This window comes from Acinonyx jubatus, chromosome D3, assembly GCF_027475565.1.
Source record: "Acinonyx jubatus isolate Ajub_Pintada_27869175 chromosome D3, VMU_Ajub_asm_v1.0, whole genome shotgun sequence".
Classification (NCBI taxonomy): domain Eukaryota; kingdom Metazoa; phylum Chordata; class Mammalia; order Carnivora; family Felidae; genus Acinonyx; species Acinonyx jubatus.
The window spans coordinates 1,326,525-1,353,492 of NC_069392.1; the positions used below are offsets into that span (position 1 = coordinate 1,326,525).

At 56.3% G+C, this 26,968-nt stretch overlaps 1 long non-coding RNA gene across 1 annotated transcript in view; it reads left to right on the forward strand.

Moving 5' to 3' along the window:
* LOC128312389 (uncharacterized) overlaps positions 1-24,225 on the forward strand; it is a 36,213-nt gene extending 11,988 nt beyond the window's left edge. Inside the window, exons 2-3 of the long non-coding RNA XR_008291649.1 lie at positions 21,546-21,918; positions 22,481-24,225. This is a non-coding gene — a long non-coding RNA (uncharacterized LOC128312389). The remainder of the gene's footprint in view (positions 1-21,545; positions 21,919-22,480) is intronic.
* The last annotated feature ends 2,743 nt before the right edge of the window (positions 24,226-26,968 follow it).

The window sequence follows — 26,968 nt, forward strand, 5'->3', positions numbered from 1 at the left end:
GGTCTTTTATGAGGCCATTGGCCCTTTCAACCTTACCCGAGGACTGGGGGTGGTATGGTATGTGGAGTTTCCAAGTAATACCCAAAGCTTTGGAGACCTGTTGGGTGACTGCTGAGATGAAAGCGGGCCTGTTGTCAGACCGTATCCTTCTTGGTAGACCAAAGCGGGGGATGATGCCCTTGAGTAGGATCTCAGCCACTGTGGAGGCCCCTTCAGATGAGGTGGGGAAGGCTTCTATCCACCCTGTAAAGGTGTCGATTATAGTAAGGAGATACCGTAATTTTTTGTGTTTTGGCATGTGAGTGAAATCTATTTGCCAGTCTTCGCCTGGGAGATGGCCCCGCATCTGAGGAGTGGGGCCTGGGTGCCTCATTCTCCCTTGGGAACTGACTGCGGCGCATGGGGTGCATCGTTGGTGTGTTTTGGCGATCAGTTGTTGTAGGTGGGGGGTGGTACATAATGGGCTCAAGGAAGCGGAAGGTGGCCTCCGGCCCAATGTGTAGGGTTTTGTGGATTTTTGTTAGTAAGGAAGGGACTAGGCTATTTGGGAGGGTCAGTCGGGGGCCCAGCATGATCTAGCCTGCATCGGTGTGGGCATCGGGATGGGCCATGTATTGTTTTTGTTCATCTGGGGTACAGTCGGGAGTTGTATCTTCGGTGAGGATGCCCATAGGAACTGGGTCGAGAGAGAGAGCTGTTTGTCCGGCAGTGTTGTCAGCCTTGTGATTTCCTATAGCTATCTCTGTGGTTAGGGGTTGGTGGCCCTTGCAGTGGACAATGGCCACTTCCTGTGGGAGTTTGAGGGCCTCAAGGAGTTTCGCTATGAGTGGCCCGTTGATGATGGGGGTACCCTTCATTGTGAGGAATCCTCTTTCTTCTCATAAGTGGGAATGTGTATGTGCAATAAGGAAAGCATATTTTGAGTCTGTGTATATTGTGACCCTTTTGTTTTTGGACAATTGGAGAGCCCTAATGAGGGCTGTGAGTTCAGCCTTCTCGGATGTGGTTCCTGTGGGTAGTGTCTGGGTCTCTAGAGTTTGGTTTAATGTGACTACAGTGTACGCTGCTTGTCGGTGGCCCTTGCAGTCAACTAGTGAGCTACCGTCTACAAACAGGGTGAGATCAGGGGAAGTGAGGGGAAGGTCCTGTAAGTTAGATGGAGGTTTGGAGAGAATATCTGTAAGTTCAGTGCAGGAGTGGAAGGGTGGCTGCAAAGTGTCTTTGGGGTTGATTTGTGGAAGTAGCGTGGCAGGATTGAGTCTGGGGGAGAGTTGGAGAGATATTTCAGGATTTTCAGTAAAGAGCAGATGGAACAATTGTATGCGTGATGGGGAGAGGTGTGCCAGGGCCTTATGTGTAAGGAGATCAGATAGAAGGTGTGGTGAAAGTACCGTTAGGGGGCAGTGTAGGGTGTTTGAGTGCCTCTTGGGTTAGGGTGGCTGCTGCTGCAAGTGCTCTGAGGCAGGGTTGCCACCCCCTGATGGTAGGGTCCAGTTGTTTAGAAAGGTAGGCGACAGCTTGTAACTTAGGGCCACATGGTTGGGTTAGGAGCCCTGTGGCAATTCCAGCCCTCTCATCTGTGTATAAGAGGAAAGGCTTTGAAACATTAGGGAGGGAAAGGACTGGTTGAGTGACTAGAGATGTGACCAGCCATTGGAAGGCCCTTGCGACCGATCCCAGGCTGGAGAGTGGGCCTTGGGGGGTTTCTTTGGCTGCTTTATATAGTTGTGCTATACACACAACTTTGCTGTGTGTATAGCAAAGTTAGGGATCCAGTGTCGGAAGAAGCCCACTAGACCCAGGAAGGAGAGGATTTCGTCTGCATTGGTAGGTGGGGACAGGGTCTGGAGGGCTTGGAGACGATCTTGGGTTAGGGCCTTGGTAGTAGGTCTGAGTGAGACTCCCAGAAATGTGACTGTATTAGTACAGATTTGGGCTTTGTGTGGGGAGACTCGATACCCTAGGTTAGCCAGGAAATTTAGGATCTGGACTGTATCTTGTTTGGTGTGGTCGAAAGAGGTTCCACATAATAAAAGGTCATCTACGTACTGTAGTAGAGTACAGTGACTGGAGAGTGGGGCTTTGAGGAGATCCCTGGCCAAGGCCTGCCCAAAGAGATGGGGACTATCACGAAATCCCTGGGGAAGTACCATCCATGTGAGTTGGCAGGCCAGAGAGGTGACTGGATCTTGCCATGTGAAGGCGAAGAGGAATTGGGACTCAGGATGTAAGGGAATGGTGAAAAAGCCATCTTTGAGATCAAGCGCTGTAAAATGGGCTGTGGATGGGGGGATTTGGGAGAGGAGGGTATATGGGTTGGGCACTACTGGGTGGATGGGAATTACAGCTTCATTGATTATTTGGAGGTCTTGAACTAGTCTATATGAGCCATTTGGCTTTTTTACAGGCAAGATCGGGGTGTTGCAGGGGAATGACATGGAATTAGGAGGCCCTCCTTGAGTAGGCGATCGATGATGGGCTTCAGTCCTAGTCGGTGGGTGTGAGAGATTGAGTATTGGGGTCTAGACGGGAATTGTGATGGATTTTTGAGTTTAATGAGGACGGTTGGTGATGGGTGGCGATTGTTGGGGTGGATGTATCCCATATGATTGGGTCTACTGGGAGGTCTGGGTGTGGGTTGAGGCTGTGGTCTGTGTCGTCCGTGATAACAGCCAGTAGAAGATGAGTGGGGGAGGGAGAGGAGCAGATAGCTGGTAAATGTATAGAGGCTCCTAATTTACTGAGGATGTCTCGGCCCAACAGGGGGACGGGGCAGGAGGGGATGACTAGGAAGGAGTGGGAGAAGTGGGGGCCATCCAGGCAGCGGGTGAGTACCGGTGTGCATGGGGGAATGGAGGGGGTGCCATTTATGCCCATGACCGAAATGGAGGATGGCGTAGTGGGGCCGGAATAGCTCGGCAGGACAGAATAGGTAGCCCCTGTGCCCAACAGAAAGGAGATGGACTTACCCGCTACCTGGAGTTTTACCTGGAGTTTTACCCTGGGCTCAGTGTGGGTCACCGGAGTTACTGAGTCTGGGCCTCGTCAGTCGTCATCCTCCATCTCCAGCAGTTGGAAGGCAGAGTCCAATCCGGGTGAAGCCTCGCCACGTGGAGGCGTTGCGAGTCTGTCGTCCCCTGGGTTAGGACAATCGGATTTGCAATGGCCCATTTGCTGGCACAATGGGCATGGACTGGTAGGCTTTTTGGGATGGGGACACTGACGAGACCAATGGCCTTCTTGGCCACATTTAAAACAAGGCCCCGGAGGGGGCCGTGGTCCAGAGGGCTTTATTGCGGCTGGCCTCAGGGCAGCTACCAAGGCTTGGGGTTGTAATTGTACCTTTTGTTGGAGACGGGCCTGTCACTGTTGTTCTTGAACTTCCTCTCGGCCATTAAAAACTTTAAAAGCCATCTTTACCAGGTCGGCCATAGGGGTTTGAGGGCCGTCTTCGGCCCTTTTTAGTTTTTTTTCGAATATCGGGGGCTGATTGGGAAATAAAATAGGTGGCCGATACTGTGGCCCCGGCGGGGGTGGTAGGGTCTAGTCTGGTATATTGGGTAAGTGCCTCTGTGAGCCGGCTAAGGAAGGCTGCGGGGTTTTCATGGGGGTCTTGTATTATTTCTTGAAGTTTGTTAAAATTTACTGATGTGTTTGAGGTTGCCCTCATGCCTGCTAGTAGGCATTGGATCATCTGGTCCCGGTGCCGGTGACCGTTGCCTGCATGTTGGTAGTTCCAATTGGGATTGGCCACCGGGACAGCATTGGCCCCTACGGGCATCGTGGGGTCAGTCACGTGGGTTTGGTCTGCATGCTCTCTGGCTGCGGCCTGGATGCGCTCCCTCTCCTCAGGGGTGAGGGTAGAGGTGAGGATCACATGAATGTCATGCCATGTGAGACTGTAGGCTTGGGCGAGGTATTGGAATTCCTTAATGCATTGGGTGGGGTCTGCTGAGAATGACCCTAGTCGCTTCTCAATGGCGGACGAGTCTTGGAGGGAGAAGGGGACGTGAACGTGAACCAGGCCTTCAGGTCCGGCCACCTCACGGAGAGGTAAGATGGCCGCTGGGGTCTGTTCGCTGGGAGGGGCCTGAGCATGAGTTCGGGATGATATGGGAGGTGAGGGCGGGACAGCTGGGGGTTGGGGGTACAGAGTGGGGCGAGGGCCGGTGGGCGGTGTGGCTAGATCCTCTAACGGGTCTGAGATCGGGGAAGTTGGTGAGGTGGGGTCGTTGGGGGGTTGTGGACAGGCAAGGAGCACGCATGCAGAGGGGCAGGAGGAACATAGGTGGGGGCGAGACCTGAGGTCCCAAAAGGCCATAATGTAGGGTATTTCTCCCCATTTTCCCAGCCGATGGCAGAAATTGTCCAGATCGGTTAAGATTTGTTATTGTAAAGACCCCTTGGGTGGCCATTGAGGATCATTATCTAATTTGTATTGAGGCCAGACTACAGTGCAAAGGCGGATGAATCGGTTACAAAGAAGTTCGCCTTGTAAGCCCAGGAACCGGAAGTTTTAACAGACATTGGAGGGGGGTAAGAGATCGAGGTGGTTTAGACTCATTACTCCCCATTGGTGTGGCAAGGCCTCGCGTTGCAATAGGGGCCTATTGGCGTGCGGGCCTTTCGGTGTGCGGAGGAAAGGAGACTGACTTGTGAGACGTCTCTCATGGGCGTCAGCTGTAGTTGGAGGGGGGAAGGAGGGGTCTGTCCTACCTAGTGGCTCCTGTAGGCTCTTGAGAGTAGGGTGGTTGGCATCTGGCTTGGTGAGGAGGGGGGAGTTCAGCCAAGGGAGGCGAGCTACTACCTCTCCTGGGTTTCGGCACCAAATGTTAGTGTCAGGCGTTGGGCGGGGTAAAGATAGGAGTTAGAGTCAAAGAGAATTTTGCAGTTTAAGGCTTTATTGAGAACTAAGGTTCCTGGTGAGGTTCTGTGACTCAGGGAGTGAGAGGAGTCAGGGAAGTCGCGCCCGGGTATGGTGGGGTAGGGTTTTTAAGCTGCAGCAGTTCTGGGTTTAGGTTCGGGTGGGTCTTTCTTTCGTGCCAGGTTGTGCTGTTGCTCAGTGATTGGTTGACCTTCAGTTCGTTCCGGCGCGCTGGCGAGATGGCTGTCCCCTTCCAGGGACATCCTAACACCTTCCACACAGGCTTTCCTCCTGAAGGCGGGCACTTAGCACAATCTACACTTTTCTTTTTTTAAAGTGTAATTTTTTTTAATGTTTATTTATTTTTGAGACAGAGAGAGACAGAGCATGAACGGGGGAGGGTCAGAGAGAGAGGGAGACACAGAATCCGAAGCAGTCTCCAGGCTTGAGCTGTCAGCAGAGCCCGACGCGGGGCTCAAACTCACGGACTGTGAGATCATGACCTGAGCCAAAGTCGGACGCTTAACCGACTGAGCCACCCAGGTGCCCCCACAATCTACACTTTTAAGATCAGGTTTGTGAACAATGGGTTTGCTCGTCCTGCTTCCAGAAGCTCGGGCACAGCAGGTTCTCCGGGCCACCTGCACAGCAGGGTATGTGCCCCCAACAGCCTGTTCCCGAGGGCAGCACCGCGCCCTCTGACACCACTCACGGGGAAACGAGGGGCTTGGGCAGGCCCCCGTGCTCCCTAATTCGGCCCTTTTGTCCCCAACACTTTCCTTGAAATCACGGGTCAGAATGACCATGCCTGGCGTGGACTTGTTCAGTTCACACGGGCTGGACCTGTGGGCACCTGGCTTTTTTGAGAAATGCCGTGAAATTCCCACTTTGCTTCTGTTCTCTGTTTCTACCCACTCTGCTGAGTTACCACGCATCTAAAAGAGAAGGCGTATGCTGATAAATTGGGGCAAGTGTGTATCCATGTGAAACCATCACACAAAGTGATGAGCACATTCAGGACCCCTCAACTTCCCTCGTTCCCTTTTGTCACCTGCCGGCCGCCCAGCAGCAGGTGCTCTGCGTGCGGTCGCCATGATGTACTTCGACTTCCTAGAACGTCATGTGAACAGAGTCCTGCCATTGGTACTCACTTTGGCTTCTCTTCCTCAAAATAATGGTTTTCACCTCATCCATAGAGTTGCGTATCTGTGGCTCACCCCTCTGGTGCTGAGCAGGTGCGTGTGTGGACGGACCATAGCTTGTTGATCCAGTGAGCTGGGGATGGATGTTCGGTTATTTCCGGTCTCGCTCATGACAAACAAAGCTGCTCGTTTGTAGAGGTGTTTGCTTTTTATTTTTTATTTTTTTAATATATATTTTTAAATGTTTATTTATTTTTAAGAGAGAGAGAGAGATAGAGCATGAGTGGGAGAAGGGCAGAGAGAGAGGGAGACAGAATCTGAAGCAGGCTCCAGGCTCTGAGCCGTCAGCACAGAGCCAGACGTGGGGCTTGAACTCACAAACTGTGAGATCATGACCTGAGCGCAAAGTTGGACCCTTAACCGACCCAGGCGCCCCTGTAGAGGTGTTTTTATTATAGGCATTTGCTCTCAGTTTCCCGGGTGAGAATGTGGGAATGAACTGGCTGGGTTGCGTGCATGTGTGTGTGTGAGAGAGAGAGAGAGAGAGAGAGAGAGAGAGAGAGGGAGAGGGAGACCGTCTGAGCAGCCGCCATATTGTTTTCTGGAATCGTACCATGTCACAGGATCACTCGCAGGGCATGAGACCTCTGCTTGGTTCACACCCTCAGCAGCACTCTGTCACAGGTCTGAGATGTTGGCCATTCTAATAAGTGCGCAAGGGTATGTTAAAACACCTTTTCGGGGTATAATGCACATACCACACGTTCAAGGATTTTTAGTGAGTTTAAAGAGTTGCAGAGTGCCGCCACAATCCAGTTTTGGAACATTTGATCTGTGGTCTGCTTTTGCCGTATTTTCGTAAAAGGTACACGGCTTCTGGTTGATACTCAATTTGTATATGAGTGTCCAATCTTTCCAACACCATTAGTCGCACAGACTATACTTACTCCATTGGATTACTATTCAACTTTGTAAAGAGTGAGTTTCCATGGTATTGTGGGTCTGTTTCTGGATTGTATGTTTTGTTCCCTCAATTACATTTCTACTCTCTGTGGATACCTCACTCTCTTGATTCCTGTAACTTTATATGAATTACTAAGATTGGCTAGAGCATTCTTCCAACTCTTTCTTCTTCAAAATTGTTCTGATTGTTCTCTTCCTGTGCCTTTTCATATGAATTTTAGGATCAGCTTGTCACTCCCTACACATGACTCCTGTGAGAATTTATTGTTCTGCGTGATACACATAGGTTGTTTGGGGAAGAAGACGTCCCTACTCCCGCGTCCTCAAATACGTGAGCGTGGGTGCTCAGTCGGCAGACGGGGGTGGCCCTGGGGATCCGGCAGGAGGACCGAGTGGGTCTGCTCCCCAAATTAGCAGGCCTGAGCGGCCAGCACACAAGGCCTCATGTCACTTGTCCTTGGGCAGAATTGCCTTCATTGACCCGACGTCTGGGGCAGGTGCTTCAGGCTGTGTCTGGGTGCAGGCCCACAGGGGTCTCCAGCAGGGAAGCGAATCTGGGGAGGATCAAGGGAAGGAGACAGTGGCCCAGTTGATAGAAGAACCACAGGCTGCCGGGACATTCAGTCCACAGACCCGATTGCTCCCAGGTGCACATTTCTCTATTTCCCATAACCGGACTCGTTGTATGTTTGAGCTAATGTTATGACTGATGCGAACAATGTAATTTAGCAATTTCTAAGGGAACTCAGACAAGATCCAAGTAACGTTCCAGGAGCTTTGCGAAAAAATCCCAGGAGCTACCCACAGCCGTGACCCTGAACAGGAGTGTGGGCGCTCAGGCAGCAGGAGGTGCCGTGTCCACTGCTGGAGCCCAAGGTGGGGACCCTCCCTGCCCCTGCCCTGCCCCGGCTCTGCCCCTGCTGAGAGCAGAGTGGACAACTGCAGGGGGTGGGGACGGGACCGTGGGGTCTCGACCCTGCAGCCTGAGAACCCTTCTCGGGTCCCCGGTCCTGACTCCCTCCTAAGCCCAGCCTCTGTGTCAGGATGTTCATGACGGGGAAGGTGTAGAGGGAACTTTGCAGAGCCTCTCTGGGCCCCATGATGGAAATGGTGCAGCCAGGAGACAGGGCCATAGGTGTCCCTGTGCACAGTGCACATCCACTGCCGGGGCCACGCTGAAGGGTGAGCGTGTGCCCTGGGGTCACTCACACATCTCAGCGTGTGATATCAAAACATTGGGGTCCTCCAGGACCAAAAGGGGGAGCGTGCAGCGCACTCTGGGACAGTGCTCGATGGCAGGCCCTGCAGAGACTAGCTGGTCGTGCAGATGTGTTATTTACACTCCGGGTCTCTGCTGTGTGTGGAGCGACGGGCAGGTGGTGAAATGTGCTTTATAACACGGTTGCATTTAGGTGTGAGGAGGGGTGTATATATTCCACGCGGTACGCGTGTGCTCTTTTTTGACCGCAGCAGAATCGACACAGTGCTGTGTTAGCGAAGTGTGCGACGACGTAGTGATTCAGCAGTTCTGCGCGCTACCCGGCCCTCACCATGGGAAGCGTCGGCACGGCTGTCACCAGACGGCGTTTTTCCGGGCTTCTTGAGCGTATGCCCTCCGCTGGGCTTTTTGTCTCCGTGACGTAAGCATCTGGAACGCGTCACGAATTTGCACGTCCTCCTTGAATGAGGGCCGTGCTGGCCCTCTGTCCCGTTGCAGTTTCCGGATGTGTGCCTTTTTCTAAGACAAAGTGAAATTAAGAGATGCGGCGTTGATTGCTATGGGTGGGGGGTCTCCGATGGTGGAACTGTGGGTGGGCTGCTTCTCGGACCCCCTGCCTCGCCTGCTCTCCTCTGCGGTGCCGTCGATACGCGTTCCTTGTGCAGCTCTGAGAAGTTGGCTGTGCCTGCTGGCCCCTTCGTCCCTGGGCACGTGTCTTGGTGAGAATGGCCCCTGAATGTCCCCGTCGTGGTGAAATGCACGTTGACGTGTCTCACCGGCCCCGCAGACCCGCGAAGACAACCCAGGCGGCGCTCATCCTGAACAAGTCATCTGCACGCGTGGTGAATTTCAGAGTGTCTGAAATTTCCGTGGTCTCGTCTGTGTACACACTTTAGTTTGCTTTATGTTTTCGTGCATGGACAGAAAGTCTCCGAGTGAATTATCCCCAGATGTTTGTGCTTACCCATGAATAGGTTAATTCCCTTTGTATCAATCATTTCATCCCACAAAAATTATGTTTTTACAATGGCTTGACCTGGGCAAATATTCACGGTCAGGTTCCCGATTCTCACTGAGTGACAGAGGAGCAGGGAAGAGCGAAGGCAGCTTGTCCGGGAGCTTGGACTCAAAGGCCATCTGTCCCCTTTGCGCCCACGAAACCCCCTCCAGCACCAGCATCGCCAGTGTGGCAGCCCACGTAGCTCACCCCATAGGCCGTCCCTGAACCCTGGCCGCCGGGCAAGGCCCCCGAAACTAACACCCCTGTGGACTTAAAGGGAAACCTGGACAGAAATGAACCAACGTAATGATCTGCTGTCATCATTAAAAGGGAAATCCCAGGTATAGACGAGTCTTAGAGGAAACTCCTTTTTTTGAAACGTAAGTTACTTGCATTTCTTCATGGTTAACATGACTCCATGGGAACTTTCCTCCCTGCGTCTGTGCTCCTGTTCATAGGGCAGGTCAACTGCCTGTAACTTCCCCTCGTCCCATCGTCACCCATGCAGCCCCAGGTCCCCGCCCAGGCCTGGCTGCTGCTGCGGGGCAGGTGGGCGCAGGTTCTGTGAGCTGCCATCTCACGAGAGTCAGGGTGTGCTTTTGTCCCTCCCTCTTCATGTTCTGTTGCTGAGGCGAAATGGGCCTTAACACCCATGCTGGGCTCTTCTGCAAACGCATTCAGAAAAGACACGCGCAGCCAAGCACATGGAACTGTGATGTTGTGGCTGGTGACAGCTGTTAAAACGGGCGGGATTTCCCATGAAGGATGTAATTACATTGTCACTGTGTTAAATGCAGGACGAAAGGCCGTGCAAGCCCACAGCATTACATTAATCTCCTAAAGCTTCCTGTCCTTCCCGAACCATCAAGGGGACAAGGCAGGGCTGCTTTTGGCCCATGACGGCGAGTGGGCAGAACATGGGTCCCAGGGTGCACAGGAGAGGAGCAGGCCCCCAAGCCCCAGTGTCACTGCTGGGCGGGTGCCAGCCCAGGACTGTTGATCTAATGGGACACCCACCTCCAAGCTGTGCTAAACGGAAAAAGCTGAACTCTCACAGGGAGGACCTCCAGTTTGGAGAGGCTGGCTGGTGTCCAGGACAAGGAAGGGACCATAATGGCACGTCTGTCTCCTGCCAGAGTTGGGATGTGGCAAAAATCAGGAACCACGAAGGGGGCGCCCCTCTGCGTGTGGTCTGGGGCTCCCTTGCAGAGAAGCTGGCCCCAGCCCACGTCCCCTTCGGGTCTTCAGTACTAGCGCTGGGTTAGCAAACAGGGCTGGATGGGCACCTCCCGAGAAGAACCCCCCAGAGGATCCCACCATGGTGGGCCCGGGGCCCAGTGCGAGGGCCGCCAGTGTGGTGGCACTGTTTGCAGCGCTCAGACAAGATGACCCAGGCTTTGACTGGATAATTGAAGCTATTAGAGTAAAAAGAGTTGTTTGTCCTCATAGTCCCAAGAGGAGGGGCGTTTGTGTCATTAACTCCTTGAATGTCTCCTCCCCACGACGGCAACAGCATCCGGCAGTTCCAAATAAAGACTGGAGTGCTAGGGTCTCAGGTCGCCCCAGGCAAGACCCTACTCACCCCAGGCCCTCAAGTTCGTGACCGACCACAAACAGCTGCTGCAAGGGCAGATGAAATGTCATGTCGTAATGACATAATTACCCATCTTGATTATGTAATTAGTAAAAACACTGTAATTATACACTTAGAACCTGAAGTAATTTATTAGAGAGGCCCTGTTTGTAACTGTAACTGGACCCATCATCGAGGTCGTGAGCCTTACGCTGTGCCCTGCAGCGTGCAGCCAGGTGACATCAGCTGGGTGAAGACGGGCCTCAGCAGACGGGCACGACAGCCTCTTCAGTAGGAAGAGGAGATTTGGCGTGCTGGGAGGATCCACAAGTTATAAAAGCCAACGCATTACTTAAATATTAGCTTTCAGATGCACCCTACAAACTGCTGTTTTGTTATTGAGGGTTTCAGAATCACCAGTTCTTTAGGAGATTATAAGACACTCTGCTGTTTTTCAAAGACAAGGGTTGGGATTTTTTTCTAAGCGTCTTAGAAACAGTTGTGAGTGTATATGTGTGTGCGTTCATCTGGGCTTGTGTGTGTATTTGTTTATGGGAAGTGTGTGCTTGTGTATTCGTTTATACCAAGTGTGTGCACCGTGCATTTGTTACAGGAAGTGTGTGTGTGCCCGTTTATTTGTTTATACGAAGTGTGCGCACCGCCCATTTGTTTATAGAGTGTGTAGAAACAGAGTGTGCATGTGTTTATACAAAGTGGGTGCACCCGTGTGTTTGTTTATGCATTGTGTGTATGTGAGTGCATGTACGTGTGGGGGGGACCCCTTTAGGTCAAAGCACTCTGTGTTAGGGCCACGTGCACATGTGTTAGGGCCACGTGTGTGCCTCACTGAAGGGTCGTCCTTCGCAGCTGGGTGTGTGCTGGGAGACATCTACACCAGAAGTGGGTTTGAAACCCTTTTAGTTCAGCTCCATGGTGAAGAGGCTGGGCAGTCAGTGACTAAGAGAAGAAAAGGAAGTCTGGTGAAAGAAAGAGGCTGCAGGAGGTGAGGGGAGGGATGGGACCATGTCCATGCCCTTGGCTCAGCCTCTGGGATCTGGGACCTCTGGGCCAGGGTCACACAGACCACACCTGTCCTGATCCTGCATTTCCAGGAAGGAGCTCTCCTGGGCTCTGCCGTGGTGGGAAATGAATGCTTGCTCAGTCTTGCTTCCTGCTGCCTGACACCCAGTTGGTCTGCATCTCCCGCAACCCCAAGCACTGAAGCTGTCGACAGAGGACCTGACTGGAGATGGTCAGGGGCTCTGCCGCTTGGGGCCGCTGGGGACTTGAGCTGCTCTGGGGTCATCACATTCTCATTGCTGTTCATATTCCCCTATTTATGAGCAGGTCTGTTTGCAGGACAGGGAGGGATCTCTTGTCTTCCATGATGGAGATGCCTGTCCTCATCCCCCAGAGGTGGCTCTCCAGGGGGAGTCCTATTTACACATAGACAGTAATTGTGAAGGAGACAGGAGATCACCTGAGCACCTGGATCCAGCCATGCCTGAAGGTATTGCTGTGTATTTTTCACTTAAGAGGACCAGTAACACTCCCCCTTTCAAAAGCCAGTTAGAGGGCACCTGGGTGTCTCAGTCTGTTGAGTGTCTGACTTCAGCTCAGGTCGTGATCTCATGGCCTGTGGGTTTGAGCCCCATGTTGAGCTCTGTGCTGACAGCCTGCTTCAGATTCTGTGTCTCCCTCTCTCTCTGCTCCTCCCCTGCTCATGCTCTGTCTCTCTCTGTCAAAAATAAATAAACAAATTTTTAAATTGTTTAAAAAAAAAAAAACCCAGAAATTGTTTCTGTCACTGACAGAGTCCTAATTGAGGACCCATCTCTGTCCCTCCCACCCCAGCTTCAGTCTCCTGAGCCTGAGAATATTTGGAACAGAGAAATTAGGGGACTGAAGAGAGTCGGGTTCTGAGCACGCGGCCGTCGCAGCCCCTTGCTAGCATGCCGTTGGACTGGTGTTTCCGGACCCCATTTCCAGCAAAGCCTCCATAGCGTCCTGTTGCCCGCTGCCCCTGCGAGCTGGAGACCACTCCCCAGAGCTTCTCTGCTGAGCCCTGAGCCTTTCCTGACCTGACCCCCACCCATCTGGGCCCGCTCCCCACCTTCTCTCTCTGATGTGGACTCCCTCCTCCGGCTGCACTTGGGCCCCTGGGAGGCAGGAGCCCCCTTTCTTGTCCATGGTTCCTAGGCTCCTGGCAGAGCCCTGGGTCCCTCAGGAATGTTCAGCAGCACGATTCGCCTGCCACCGTAAATACAGCGTGCTGCCGAATTACAAAGGGTATGGGAGGAAAGGACAGATGGGAACCACTGTTACCATCCTGTGGCTTGGGATGCCTCTTCCGGTAATCTAATTAGGTGTCTATTTCAAGCAGAGCCCACACTTCAAAAACTAAAAGTGAAGTAATTCTGTGCAGGAGGAAATGACAAGTTTTCATGTTCAGTTTCTGCCCTGTGCCCTGGAGGCAGGATTCCCCAGGCTGGGAGTCTGTGGTCCTGACCACAGAAGCCCCAGAGGAGACAGCCTGCAGAAGGGGCCGTTCTCTCCATGTCACTCCTGGAAGTCTGCCCCTCCAGGTCTGGATCTCAGAGCATTCCAGCCTGTGGCTCTGATGGCAGGTGGGTGGGAGGGGACGAGGCCTCTGGAGGGGATCCGGGGGCGGGCGGGGTGACCCACTCAGACCCTCCTGTCCCCTCCTCACCCTGTCCTGAGACACAGCAGGATGCCCTCTGGGGAGCTCCGCCATGTGCCCCTCGCTGGGACCCACCCCTGCACAGAAAATGGAAGGCAGACACAGCCAACCCTGTGCAGACCCCGGAACCTTCTGGAATGTTCTGTCAGTGTCTTTCGCCACAACAGCCAGCCACACACGGGTCTACACCCGAAAAAAGCCACCCATGAGAAAGACGGCTGCACCAAGACCCTGTCTGTTCGTTTAAGTTTGTTGATCTGTTTTCTGGGGACTAGGATGGAGTTGCCATTATTAACGGTTTAGTGCCTAACTGCTGGCAGCCAGTCATTAGTTTCCACTGCAGTGTTTCACTTGGATTTATTTTTACAGCTTGCATGAAGTACCTTATTTATTTTCCTGAGGGACTCTGAAGCCTTAGCTAATTGACTGCTGTAATTGGCCCCTGCAGCTCCCAGACCGTCAGGAAAGGGGAGCTCTAACCCGGTGCACGGAACATTCCCTTACCCTCGTGTGCTGTGTCATCGTCCCAGAGTTAAGAACAGCTTTGAAGAGGTTGTTGACCTAAGACATGCACATTTTATGACATTATTTGTGAACGATATCTGAATTTTAAAATTTAGCAAGAAAAAGCACTAATATTCACTCTCCCTTAGCGTGGGCTCTGAGCTGTCCTAGAGACATTGCCCTGATTTCCTGTGAAATGAACGTTGTTCTCTTTGTGCGAGTTCTGAGGTTTCTGCTCTGAGATGAGATTAGGACCAGCCTGTGGAGAGGCACCAAACCCTCTATGGGCTCTTCCCGGCCCAGGACCCCAGGGACCTCTTCTCCCCATGGGGACCAGGTGATGCCCACCTCTGCTGAATCACCTTTGCCCGGAAAGCTCCCAGCCTCGCCCGCCCGCGCCTGTGCTCGAGGCTATCTGACTGGGTACCGGGAGGGGTGCGCTGCCCTGAGGATAGATTGGCCTTACCAACTGGAATTTGGACATGTCACCGAGCTCTGCGGGAAGGCCAGGTGCCGCCCAGACGTGGGGAGAAAGTAGGCACAGCCCCCGGGTTGGGGCCTGGCCCTGTGGCCTCCGCTGGCCCAAGGCAGACACCTTGGCGAGGCAGCACCTGTATTGAATCCTGGCCGGACCCAGCCGAAGCAGACAACCATGAGTAAGGAAAGCCCAGGCCTGCACATCCAGGGGACCCCACCCCACCCCAGGTGACCTTGGACCAGCCTCACTCTGGGCTCAGTGTCACAGTTGTCACGTGGCCTGCACTGACCTGTGGTATGAACCAGCAGGTGCTGCGGTGAACCCCTCCCCACCCCGGCCAGGCCTGTGCAGAGCCGGGCTCTGACCTCTGGCCTGTGAGTCAGCACATAGCAGGCACTCCCAGCTCTCAGCAGCCAGGGACCTCACCGCAGGGATTCAGGAACAGGACATGGAGGCACTGTGTGGCCAACAGGGTCAGAGTGTCACCCAGAGAGTAGCAACAGTGAGAGGCCACAATGACCCAGGGGTGAGGCTGGGAGGGAGGTGGTGCTGACAGCCTGGGGTGCTGGAGCCCTGGAGATGGCTGGGCCACAGGAGGCGGAAGGGAGATGTCCCTCCCTCTGTCCACCTGTCTCCCACCCCTGTCTCCCTTGGCCAGCCGACCACAGGGGACTCGGCAGGGTGAGCCCCCCGGACAGTCAGGGGAGCAGAGATGGGTGTAAGAAGACACACTGGGATGTGCTGAGTCTTGACCAGTATCTCTGCTTGTCTGGGGCCTGGCTGCCCCCAGGGCCCTCAGGTCAGCGTGTCAGCCTGAAATGACAGGAATTCCCCTGGGACCCAGGTCAGCGGGATGGACCGGAACCTCTCAGAGGCCAGCACCTCTGGCCCCTCAGCCACAGGCCGGCACCCAGGAATCCTAGACGGTATTCCCGGAGGGGGATGAGTGTTGGAAGGACACCACAGGTGGGGGGTGGGGACACCGAGGAGCAGGCACCGTTTGGAAGGTATCCGGAGAGTGGGGAGAGGCCCCGGCGGATTGGGCAGCTGTGGGCAGGACGCTGGGGTCTCAGGTCAGGGACGGCCCAGGTCTCGAAGAAGGTCGGGGCCTCGGCCATCCTGCGCAGCATGGCCTGCTGGGGACTTTGCGGAGCGAGTCTGGAGAGGAGATGCCTAGGTCAACTCCGGTGGGGCTGACTGGGTGGCTCCACCCATTCTGTGACTGTAGCACAGGGATGTCCCTGCAGTGCCTTCCGCTTCTGAGACTCAAGATCCATGAACGAGAGAGGAGGTTCTGGCTGAGAGGCTTCCACACACCCCGGGGGACAGTTTTTTCTGAGCAGAGAATGTTCTCGAGGACCCAGGGCCAGGCAGGGGGAGCTTGGCTCACAAGCACCCCCTCAGGGCACCACGATTCGCTTGTGTTTGTTGGTCCATCCATCCGTCTGTCCGTCCTTCCTTCCTTCCATCCATCCATCCATCCATCCATCCATCCATCCATCCATCCCTGCTCAGGCCTGTATTTATTTAGAGTTGCACTACTGATAGAGACCGTGCAAGGGGGTCTGGTCGGGGACTGCATGGAGGTGGGGACATTGGGGACCTGAGTCCTACCCCTCTCACTCACTGTGTTACCTGGGGCAGGCTACTCAGCCTCTCGTCCTCCTCCTTGGGGAGTGATAAACCTGCCTCAGGGGTGGTGAGGATTTACAGTCCTGCCTGGCACAGCCACCCTAGTGCCCTGGGGCTTTCTCCACCTAAGCCCCAGCTCGGGGAACCGCTTCCTTGTCTCCCATGGCTGAGGGGGGCCATGCACCTGCCAAGGCTCAGGCTGCCCTGCAGGGGTGAGTGGAGCCTGTCCTCCGCAGGCTCTTCTGAGATTGAGCAGCTGCCCACATTTAATTCTTAAAAATTCAAACACACACATGTGGCCAGGAAACAAGTAACTCAATCTGAACAGGAAACTCACTTTTTTTTTTTAACGTTTACTTACTTACTTTTGAGAGAGAGCATGAGCAGGGGAGGGGCAGAGAGAGAGAGGGAGACACAGACTCAGAAGCAGGCTCTGGGCTCCGAGCTGTCAGCACAGAGCCCAGTGTGGGGCTCCAACCCACAAACTACAAGATCATGACCTGAGCCGAAGCCAGTCGCTTAATTGACTGAGCCACCCAGGCGCCCCCTGAACAGGAAACTCACTTTAATGCACATGCCATTTATTATACACAGTTCGACCTGGTGTGCGTGTTGTATTCTCAATATGTTTGCTTCTATTCCACGTACATTTTGCAAAGCCACGGGTGTTGTGTGTTGTGGGGGCCTGGCACATTGTGAGCTGTGAGCAGGTCCCCCTGTGCCCAGCTCCGGACACAGCCCACTGTGAGGTCTGAATCCACATGGGAAGGAAGACTTTATAGCGTGGGGGGAACAGAGACCCACACTGAGTCCCAGCAGCTGTCCCTGAACTGTGGTGGCAGGATCGCCACCAGCACGTGTGTCCCCTGACATGTGTCCTGGTACCTCCCTCTTGTGCACATCTGAATCCAAAACTTCAGCGTGGATGAGTGACATCTCACACAGGAGTAGCAAGGCCACTGAGGTTGCCCAGGTGGGAGGGACCAGCATAGCAGCAGGGCACCCGGAACAGTGGACCAGACGTCACTGACTAGATGGGACAGGGCTGGAGAGGGCCTCTGGGCCCGTCACTGTCTCCTCTCGGCCGGAGTGAAGGAGCGCACCTTGTGGGTGACCCCACTCTGTCCTCAGGGGACCAGTCACTTCCTGCCACCAGCTCCCGACACCCCCCCCCCCTTCCCTGACAGCCCCAGACTCACCAGCTAGGGAAACGTCACTTCCACACTTGCCAGGGCAGAGTCCATGTGAGCTGCTGGGCACAGGTGCTGTGGGGGACTTGTGAGAGTTTGGACGCCTCTGCGGTGCTCTAGGCGGGGCTCCCGGTTGCTTCTGGGATCCCAAGGCAGGGCCCCAGCCCTCTGTGCATCCCCTTCTCACTACGGGAAGCCTCCCTGGGTGAGTGGGCCTGCTGCCCCCTCCCAGGAGTCACTGACAGCTCTGAGATGCCATTAACTGCCACCCATTCACCCAGCACTTAATGAGCACCTAGTGTGTGCCAGGCAGTGGGCATGGGTGGTCCTTGAGCACAAGGACTTGAGTCTGGACCTGACGTTCCCTTGTCAGCTGTGCTGAGGGGACGAAGCAGGGGCCTGCCCTGGGGTAGGTGGCCAGGGGACATAAGAGTGATTCTGGGGGAGGGGCTAGAACAGAGACCGAGGGGTGACGAGGCACTGACCAGGGCAGGGAGGGCTTGCAGGCAGAGGGGCAGGAGTGTATGGGTGCAGAGGGCAGGGGCTTCCTGTTGATTCAGAGCCCCTGCCCTCCTCTGCTCTGTAAAACAAGCTCCTGGGCTCCCAGAGCGGGACCCTGCCAGGTCCTGACAACAGGGGTGCTGGTGGGGACCGCAGGGGGCCGGGGCCTCTGAAAGAGAGGGTGTCCCTCCAGCTTCACAGCTTCCCTGCAGAGCCCCCTCCGGGGCTCCCAGCCCTGGCCGGATGCCCTGCCCCCACGGTCCTGCACCACACAGGGTCCTTCTGCTGAGGACAGCTGGCGGTGGTCCTGCCCTGCCCAGCGCCCGGGGTGCCCCGGCTCTGCTCACACCCCTCACTCCCTCTGCTGGGGCTCAGCTGCAGCTGCTCATGTCCGCATGGGCCTCGGTCATCCTCTGCCCTCCAGCTCTGCCACCATCAGCGTGACCAAGTCCCGCTTTTCTGTCTAGATGCTGGCGTCCCTCCACTTTTCTGTCTAGATGCTGGCATCCCTGCGCTTGAGGCTTGGGTGCCAGGGGAAACCACAGCGGCGAGGCAGTGACTGTGTTGGTGATTTAGAGGGTGGGGCGGGGCGGAGGCACAGGAGATAGAATGCAGTTAACCTGGCAAAGGTGAGGGTGGCTGGGAAGGCGCAGCCATGCCGATGGATCAAGGTGGACACCTTCAATACAGGTTAGGATGGGAGACCCAGAGCCCGTTACACGGAAGGGGAAACTGAGGTTCAGAGAGGCCTGATCACTCCCTGTCCTGGTAGCCGGGACAGGGAACCGCCTGCGGTCCGGTGTCGCACCTGCTGGCCCCAGACCTTCTTCCAAGGCCACCTCTGCGGATGGTGCCTCATTGTCTTGACTCTTCCTGTTTGAGGCCAAATGAAGCCAAAATGAGAAATGCAGAAAAAAATTGCCGATGGCAAAAGAGCTTCAACCCCCATCGGTCATCGTTACTGTTTCCACAGACTTGTCTGTGTGCACAGAATGTCAATGTCCTGATGTTGAGGAAAGCTTCCCACACCAGGACCGGGCAGGGGTGAGGGCGCATCAGGGAGGGAACTCCAGGGACTCCCTCCCTGCAGGCTCCTCCCCAGGAAGGGGGGGACAGGAGGACGCTGCCCTTCCTGGGGTTCCGTACAGGTGGACAGGAGACCGGGCCACAGGGAGAGGAAACAACAATGCCCAGATGTCCGGGGGGGTTGGGGTTTGCATCACTGGGGGCTTCTGGGCTCCACCCAACAGACAAAAGGCCATCAAGCCATCGCCAGACCATCTGTCCGGGCAGATGTGTACTCTGGGCAGGTGTGCTATGTGGCTGAGTCATGAGCCCAGGTGGAAGCCTGGGGCGGGGCCAGGCCAGCGGGCGGGGCTAGAGAGGAGGGACAGTGCCAGACAAGGGTGGGGCTAGAGGGAAAAGGTGGGGTCAGGTCAGAGGGTTGGCTGGAGCAGAGGGGTGGGGCCACATGAGGGTGGGAGTTAGAGGCGGTGGGTGGAGCTAGGGCAGAAGGGCGGGGCTGCACGTGGCAGAGCTAGAGGAGACAGGGGCAGGCTGGTCAGGGGCCAGGCCGGAGGGTGGGGCCCACAGTCCTTCCCTGGGGATGGCACAGGCAAAGTGATGACCGCCTCCCAGCGTCTGCCAGCTTCTATCCTGGCATCTCCTTTGCTGGACCTCAAGGGAAAGGGGCGGGGGAAATCACGCTGCCGCCTCTGCACATGCGCAGCAGCTGCCTGCAGGCGCAACCCCCCCTCCCCCCAACCCCCCCCCCCCCCCCCCCCCCCCCCCGCCAGCCTCTATTCCACTCCTAATTACGCATTGGCTCTTGCCCTTGGGAAATCGTAAAGCTGTGTTTAATAGTATCCTTTTTACTTTCATTGAATTTTTATGTTATGGTTTTGAGGGTGTTTGAGACTCCTAAGATTTCATCCTTAGGAAATGCTTGAACTGGCTTATGCCTATCTTTTTATTTGAAAGTGCTCTTGCAAAACGCCCATTGCTGTTTTGTGGGCATATTCTTTAAACACACGTCGATGGCCCTGTGTTCTAGCTTTCATTCTGTTTAGGACACTTATTTTTACAAATGCTTCATTGGCACACGTGCTTGTCGGGAAATACGTTCAGGAATTCCTATGCTTACGTAAACGGGTTAAAGCTTAGAGCAGAAAGCTGCCACAACAGGGCGAAAACGCCCAAGGTGAGCTAGCGAGATATTGTACTGGGATCACGAGAAACCTGTTGCATTACCTGCAGGAAATTACTTTCCATCTGGCACCAGTGTACCTTGATCAAACACTCCTCTTGCCCCCCAGACCATTTGCTTCTTACACACAAGTTAACATTTACTCTCTGATGGTTGTCTTCACGTTCACCACGTATGTAAGTTCTTGAGAGTTCAGTAAATATGGAGACAAAAACCCTGTTCAGGGCTCTTGTCTCCTCCCAGACATTAGCCTCTCTCATATTCAGTTTTGTGTCTTCTCTCTTGCTGGACAAGAGAGAAATCCAGACTCCTAGTCTGACATGTGCTCCTATGGCCAAGCGTACAGGAGCTCCGTGGTTCAAACCCATGTCGTCCTCTGAGGCTCGCCCTCCCCAGGCTCCCTCTCCACTGTCCCGGGAGACCAGGAGGTGGCGGCCCCCACAACACGCTCAGGGAAGCCCCTGCTGCACGTCCGTTTGGGGCCGGGTCCACATCTCCCTAGGCGCGTGCTGGAAGGACAGGACCGTGAGCCCCTGGCCCCACCTCCTCTCCCACAGACCCGAGGGTCCCACACACCTGCCAGCCAGACACCGCGGGCCACGAGGAGACCCCGGGCGGGGCATGACAGTTCTCATCACAGAGACCTCTTCTCCACGGGGGCCACCCCCCATGCGCAGGTCAGGTGCACATCTGAACATGCAGCCGATACTGCAGAGGGTCAGGATAGGGACACACCCACATCATCCCAGGTAGTTTCGTAGAGAGAGATACGCGATGCCAGTTATAGTTTGATTTCGGATGAAGGACGGAGAAAGTTCCCTCTATCTGGGTCCCATGTGGTGTGCTCCTAAACACGTGGGGTCTGTTGGGAGGGGATGGGCACGTGGACGGGCTCCACCGCTGGTGATGCCCCCTGAGTCCCCGAACGCAGCCCACCTGGGTGGGGTGGGGGTGACCCCAGAGTGACAGGGGCCAGGGGGAGGGAAAAGCACTCAGATGATCCATGAGAACATGGTCCTGCAGCTCCTGTGTCCCTGGAAGATTCTGAGTGTGTGGGAACAGGCCGTAGCCCGCGGTTCGGGGGTGAGTGTGGCGGAGAAGCGGGTGTTCAGCGTGCAAAGGCCTGGCGTGTGTTTGCGTGTTTCACTGCTGACGGGGATCCAGGAGAGCAGGCGGGGCCGCAGGGGAGGGGCGGGCCCTGGGCAGCCAGTCTGGACGCTCCCAGGGGGAGACCTGTCACTTCCTCAGATGCACAGTAAGCTTCGGCTTCCTACGTTCCCCAAAGGGGAGTGGTTCTGGCTCTTCTAGGGAATTCCTGAATCCAAGACGCTATCCTTCAGAATGTCTGGAGTCCCCTTTTTCCCAGCTGAGATCAAGACCAGTGAAGGAAGGAGGGAACCAGGGCTAGAGATTTGACAAGGTTGGTTAGTGTCCAGTTCAAGGTCAGAATGATCCATCACTTGAAGTCCTGGCTGTCTGAACTTCAAGGAGAAACAGCCCCAAGCCCTGTGAATCAGAAACCCCCTCAGATGTGAAGGAATCCGCACCTGACAGCCTCCACTCCCTTTTTAGATTCTTCTCCAGAATTCCCTCTGGGTGATGAAACGCGTCTCCATGGAAACACCTCGAGGGTGGATTACCTGGGCTCTTTTAAATGGCACTGAGAAGAATGTGGCAGGTGCAGAATTGCCTTCCAGAACCTTCCAGCTCAGCCTGGCCAGCAGCTGGAGCAGCTGAGGGAGTGACCCAGCCAGGCCAGGTGGAGCAGAGAGCCACCAGCGGGGCCCCGCCTGAAATCTGACCCCAGGACTGTGGGGAGACAGGAACCACTGACGTTTGAAGCCACAACCCTTTTGGAAGGTCTGTCCCGCAAGAAGAGATAACCGACTCAGAGGGGGCACAGGTGGACTGGCCTGGAGTGTCACCAGCGGGGAGGAGCTCCCAGGTAAGGCTGTCATCTCCTCCCTGGACCCGGATCCCCTCCCACTCAGCTGGTCAGCTACAGCTCTGGGGGCGGGGTCACCCTGTGCACACCCCCTTCTCCAGGAGGTGCTCTGTGGCCCTCCTGGCAGTGACCTTTGGATTCTGCTTCAGCTTTAATGAGTCCTTCTAACAGTGTGTGGTGACCTGTCAAAATTGCTTTCTCCACCTGACGCGGAAGGTTTGATCTTTGATTCCTCCTTATCCCCAGCACGCCTGCGGGCATGGTGATGTCTTGATTCATCTGTGATTTAACACAGGATCTCCCAGTGTGGGGAGTTGCATTCTGTGTCACACGTGCAACAGTGCGGGCCACCTAGTGTCTCCCTAATTCCCCTGCTGTGTTTACACTGACAAGATGTCTCTTAGCTCCCTGCAGTGTCTACACTGATGAGGGATGTCTCACAATTTCCTGTACTGTGTCTGCACTGACCTTGGGTGTCTCCCTGTTCCCCTGCCGTGTCTCTGCTGGGATATCTCTCTAATTCCCCTGATGTGTTATACTGACCTAGGGTGTCTTTCCCCAGGTTAGAATGAAGGGAGCAGGAGCATGTCCCTATTCTTGCTCTGTCTGCAATGACCAAGGCCTCCCGAGTTTCATGGTAAGTCGACAATGACCTGGGCTTCTGCCCTGCATCCCAAGGTGTGTCTACACTGGTGTGGCCCAGCTGTCTCCCTGGTCCCCCAAGTGGGTCTCTACTGGCCTGGAGCATCTTCCTTGTCACCCTCCTGTGATTCAGTGAATAGAATTTCTTCACGGTTTCCCCGACACGTCAACACCAACCTGAGGTGTCTCCCTGGTTACTTGGTGGTTCCGCACTGAGCGGAGATGTCTGTATGGTCACCCTGATGTGTCCACACTGGATGGCTCCCTGTTTTCTTAGGTGTTGTCTACACTGTCCTGGCATATCCGTCTGGTCTCCCTTGTGTGCTGACACAGACCAGAGGTGTTCTTGTTCCTCTACTGTGTGAACACAGACCTCAGATTTCCCCGAAGTTTCTTTCTGTGTCTGTCCATTTCTCCATATCTCCTTAGTACTCCTGCTGGGGTTACACTGGCTTGGATGTCTCATTGCTTCTGCTCCTGTGTCTACACCCACCCTGGTTATCTCCCTCCCCCTACTTTATTTATACTGACCTGGTGGTCTCCCCACCTCTCCTGCTGAGCCTACACTGAGCCTGCGGTGGCTCCCCAGCCCCCCGGGCCTGCACGGGCCACATGAGCTCCGTCAAGGTTTGCTGGCAAACCAGCCTGGAGCCGGTGCTCAGGGCCCCTCCCTGCCCAGCCCACAGTTCTCAGCCAGGGGCACTGGCTCCAGTCTGGAGGCGTCAGTTCGGGACTCTTTCCTGGCCTGGGAATCTGTTTCACACAAACTCTTATGTCAGCAAGTTAACAAGCCCCCACCCCCCGGGGCAGGTGCTGCCTCCTGCCCTCCCCCGAGCTGGACCGCCCAGCGCGGGGCCGCCTGGGCCGGAGCCGGAGCCACAGAGCAGAGGCCCAGTGGCTGGGAGAGAAGGGCTGGCTTCCTCCACCCCGAGGACCGGCCCCGTGTCCCAGGGGGGAGCGGCGGTGCCCGCGGCCCGTGACCCAGGCACCGAGCCCGACGGAAGGGAGGTGAGGTGGGGTCAGCGGTCGAAGCGAGAGGCCTACCCGAGTCTCAGACGCCTGTCCCTGCATCTCAGGCCGCAGCCCCGAGGGTTCGGGCCCCTTCCCCAGTCGGGGCCTCGGACAGCCCCCTTGAGGCCCCCCCAGGTGAGGCCCCCTAAGTGTGGACTGCCCCCCCTAGTTATGGACCCCGGGGTGAGGGTCCCTCGGTGTGGACCCCCCTAGATACAGACTCCAGGTAAGGTTCCCCCGGATGTGGGCTCCCAGGTGAGGCCCCTTGAGAAGCCCCTACAGGTGAGGGCCCAGAGAGCTGCCTTCGGGGGTCTGAGCTCATGGACTTGACGGGGACCAGGCCTGGTCATGCACGGGGTCTTCTGGGAGGGAGGCCCACACGTCCCCTGCGCTCACCCTCAGGCCGGTCTCTGGGAACAGGGCTGCGCGTCTCTAGACAGGGGGGTTGGCACCAGCAGTCGGGACGCCTGGGTCCCCACGGTTCCCTGGCCTCTGTGCCCCCTGGGGAACTCAGGGCGGGTCTCGTGCATCGCCCACACCTGCCTGAGTCCCCAGGTGAGTGGCTTTGCAGCAAATGCCCGAGCGTGGGTGGGAGGGAGCCCTGCCAGGGGCGGCCCAGCGCCCTGCTGGGTGTCACCTGCAGCTCAGCCCAGGGATGAAGGGCAGGTGTGTTTGTTGTGCTCCATGGCCTTAACTGCAGGTGTGAGCAGCAGGAGGAGGAGGAGGGTGTGTGTCAGGAAGGAGTAAGGAGCTCCTCTGTAGGGAGAGGCTCCGGGTTTCCAGAATGTGGAGCCGGCGTCCTGCCTCAGGGCCCAGCCCGCGACTGGATCACAAGGGGACCTGCGTCCTAGACCTCAGGCCGTGGGGCCGCGTTCCGGGGCAGCAGAGCCCGGCTCCAGGGCGAGGACCGTCGGCCTTGCGTGATGAACGTGGGTGCAGGTTAGAAGCCGCGCACGGGCAGAAAGCAAGCGGGACGTGCGGCAGGACCCCCCGAGCCCCAACGGTTCCCTCTGAGCCGTCAGATGGAGCCCCGGCTGGTGCCTGTGTGGGCGCTGGGGGGTTTGCTCTGCCCCCGAGGCTGCAGGAGGGAAGGGTCTGTGGGGAGCGGGGGTCTTGGGCACCTGCCTGCTCTGGGACCTGAGGGGCTGTGGGGGCGGCTGGGAGCAGGGGTGACTGGGGGCAGGGGCCCCGCCGGAGAAGACCCGACTCAGGAGAGCAGGAAGTGGGGGTGCAGGATGGAGCCGTGCTGTCTGCAGGGCTGGGCCAGCAGGGAGGGGTTTCCCACCGTCCCGTGGGAGACTGCCCGACGGGTGGTGAGCTCCCCGTCACCGGGAGGATTCGAGCACACATGGGTGATTGGGGCTCTCCTGGCCCCCGGCTCTGAGACAGGAGCCCTGGGGGGGGGGGTGGGTGGCTGGAACGTCCCGTCTGTGGAGAGGAGCCCTGGTCGGGGATGACCCGGCCTGGAAGGCACTGGCAGGAGGCAGGACTGGGAGAAGTCTGGCCCCCAGTCCACGGCGGGGTCCCTCGGGAGGGGTCTTCCTGTGGGACAGCTCAGGATGTGCTGACTGAGTCACCCCCTCCCTGAGCAGTTGTGTTCGGTGAACTGATAGGGAGGCTTGTTTCTGATTCAGGACCTGGTCCCCCCCCAGCCCCCCTGTCCCTCTGTCCCAGGTAGGGGAAGGGGAAGGAGGAAGCCAGGGAGCTCTGTCCCCGTGGCAGTCCCCCTTGGCATCGCCTCTGTGTTAGGCCAGGGTCCTGGTGTCTGAGAGGGGCAGGTGGCCAGGGCAGGGTGTGGTCTCAGGCATGGCAGGGGATGCCACGCAGGGCGGCGGGGTCAGGTGGGGTGCTCAGGATGCTGACTGCTCCCCGTGCTAGGCAGGTGGACAGATGCAGAGATGGCAGGACACAGTGCAGCCCCAGGAAGGGCCCCCAGTCCGGCCTGCAGGCCCTGCCTGGAGCGGAACCTGTTCCCTCTGGGACAGTCCCTGCACCTGGGGCCACGGCAAGGAGGGACGCCCAGATTCCCACGGGAAGTGATCCCAGCGCCAGGTGCTCGTGGTGTCGCCAGCGGGGCACGGTGGTCGGGACGGCCCGTGGGCTCTGTTGACCCCGCCAGGGTTTGTCCTGCTTGTTCGAGTCCCCGCAGGGGTGGGAGGGGGGGCCTGGGCAGGGTCATCGGGTGAGGTTCGAACACCCCTGGGTACGTGACTGAGCCCCGGGCAGGCGGTGCCTGCAGCCCTCAGGGTCACCTGGGCTTCGTGCCCCAGGAGCTGACTCTCCCAGGGGGTGGGAGCGTCTCTCCCCACCTGCCTCCTGCCCAGGGCTGCCCTGACAGCCTCCGCCCAGCTGAGGGGGCCGGCAGTGGGGGGGTGGGGGGGCTGCACCTGTGTTTGCACAGAACACCTCGGGTGTCTGCTCTGACCCCATTAGAAACCCAGGATTCGGCCACCAACAGCTCGTCCGATACTTTACTAGAGCTCCCGGGTGCTCCAAGCACACAACCCCCAGAAACCCCCCGACCTCCCGGGGCCTGGACACCTGCACTTCCTGGGACCCTTCAGTTGGGGAGGAAACATTTGTCGTTCTGCCCTCTGTCAGATTTGGTGATTTGTGTCAGAGCTTTGCTGAGTCATTCAGAAGCTGCTAAAAAATGCGATTTGCTTAGAGTTTACTAAACATTCAGCAGAATGTTAAATTCTTATATTTTGCATGAAAATTTAATATTAATAAAAAAGGTTGCTAGTTAATAAAAAAGGTTGCTAGGATTGTTAAGAATATTTCCTAACAGTTCAGTAAAGTTAAATAATTCAGAAAGCGTGAAAACCAAGCTGGACATATTTCTGCTTAAGGACAATGTATTTAAAGACTTATGGATTATTCCCTTAATTTCTCCTGAAATGCAACCGTAAATCCTTATTATTAGATTTTTAACGACTTTAACTTCTCAAATGAAAGTCAAGGTTCTGCTCTTCTCGGAGAGGCCGAGGGAGGGGGCAGAGTGCATCTGTCAGGCTCCGGAGGCCCCGAATCCGAGGGCAGGTCCTGGTACCCGGAGCCCCCGGGGCAGGCCCACCAGCTGCGTGGGTCTGGGGTCTTTACAGGAAGGAGCAGTGCCTCCCCTGCCCCTGAGGAGGAGAGGGAGGCAGGACTGAGGCGAGGGCACGGTGGCAGAGATGTCCCCACCCATCACGGTTCCATGGAGCAGGTCTGCTCAAGCAGAAGTTTCGGCTCTGAGCCTTAGGGGCCCGTCTGGGCCTCAGGGTGCGGCTCGCCGGGTGCAGGTCCCCCAGATCAGGTGTGAGCCCGGCCCGCTGGAGGGCAGGTGGGGGCTGAGCGGGTGCGTTGCGGGGTCAGGGGCTCCGGGGGAGCTCGGTGGGCAGCCAGCTCCGTCCTC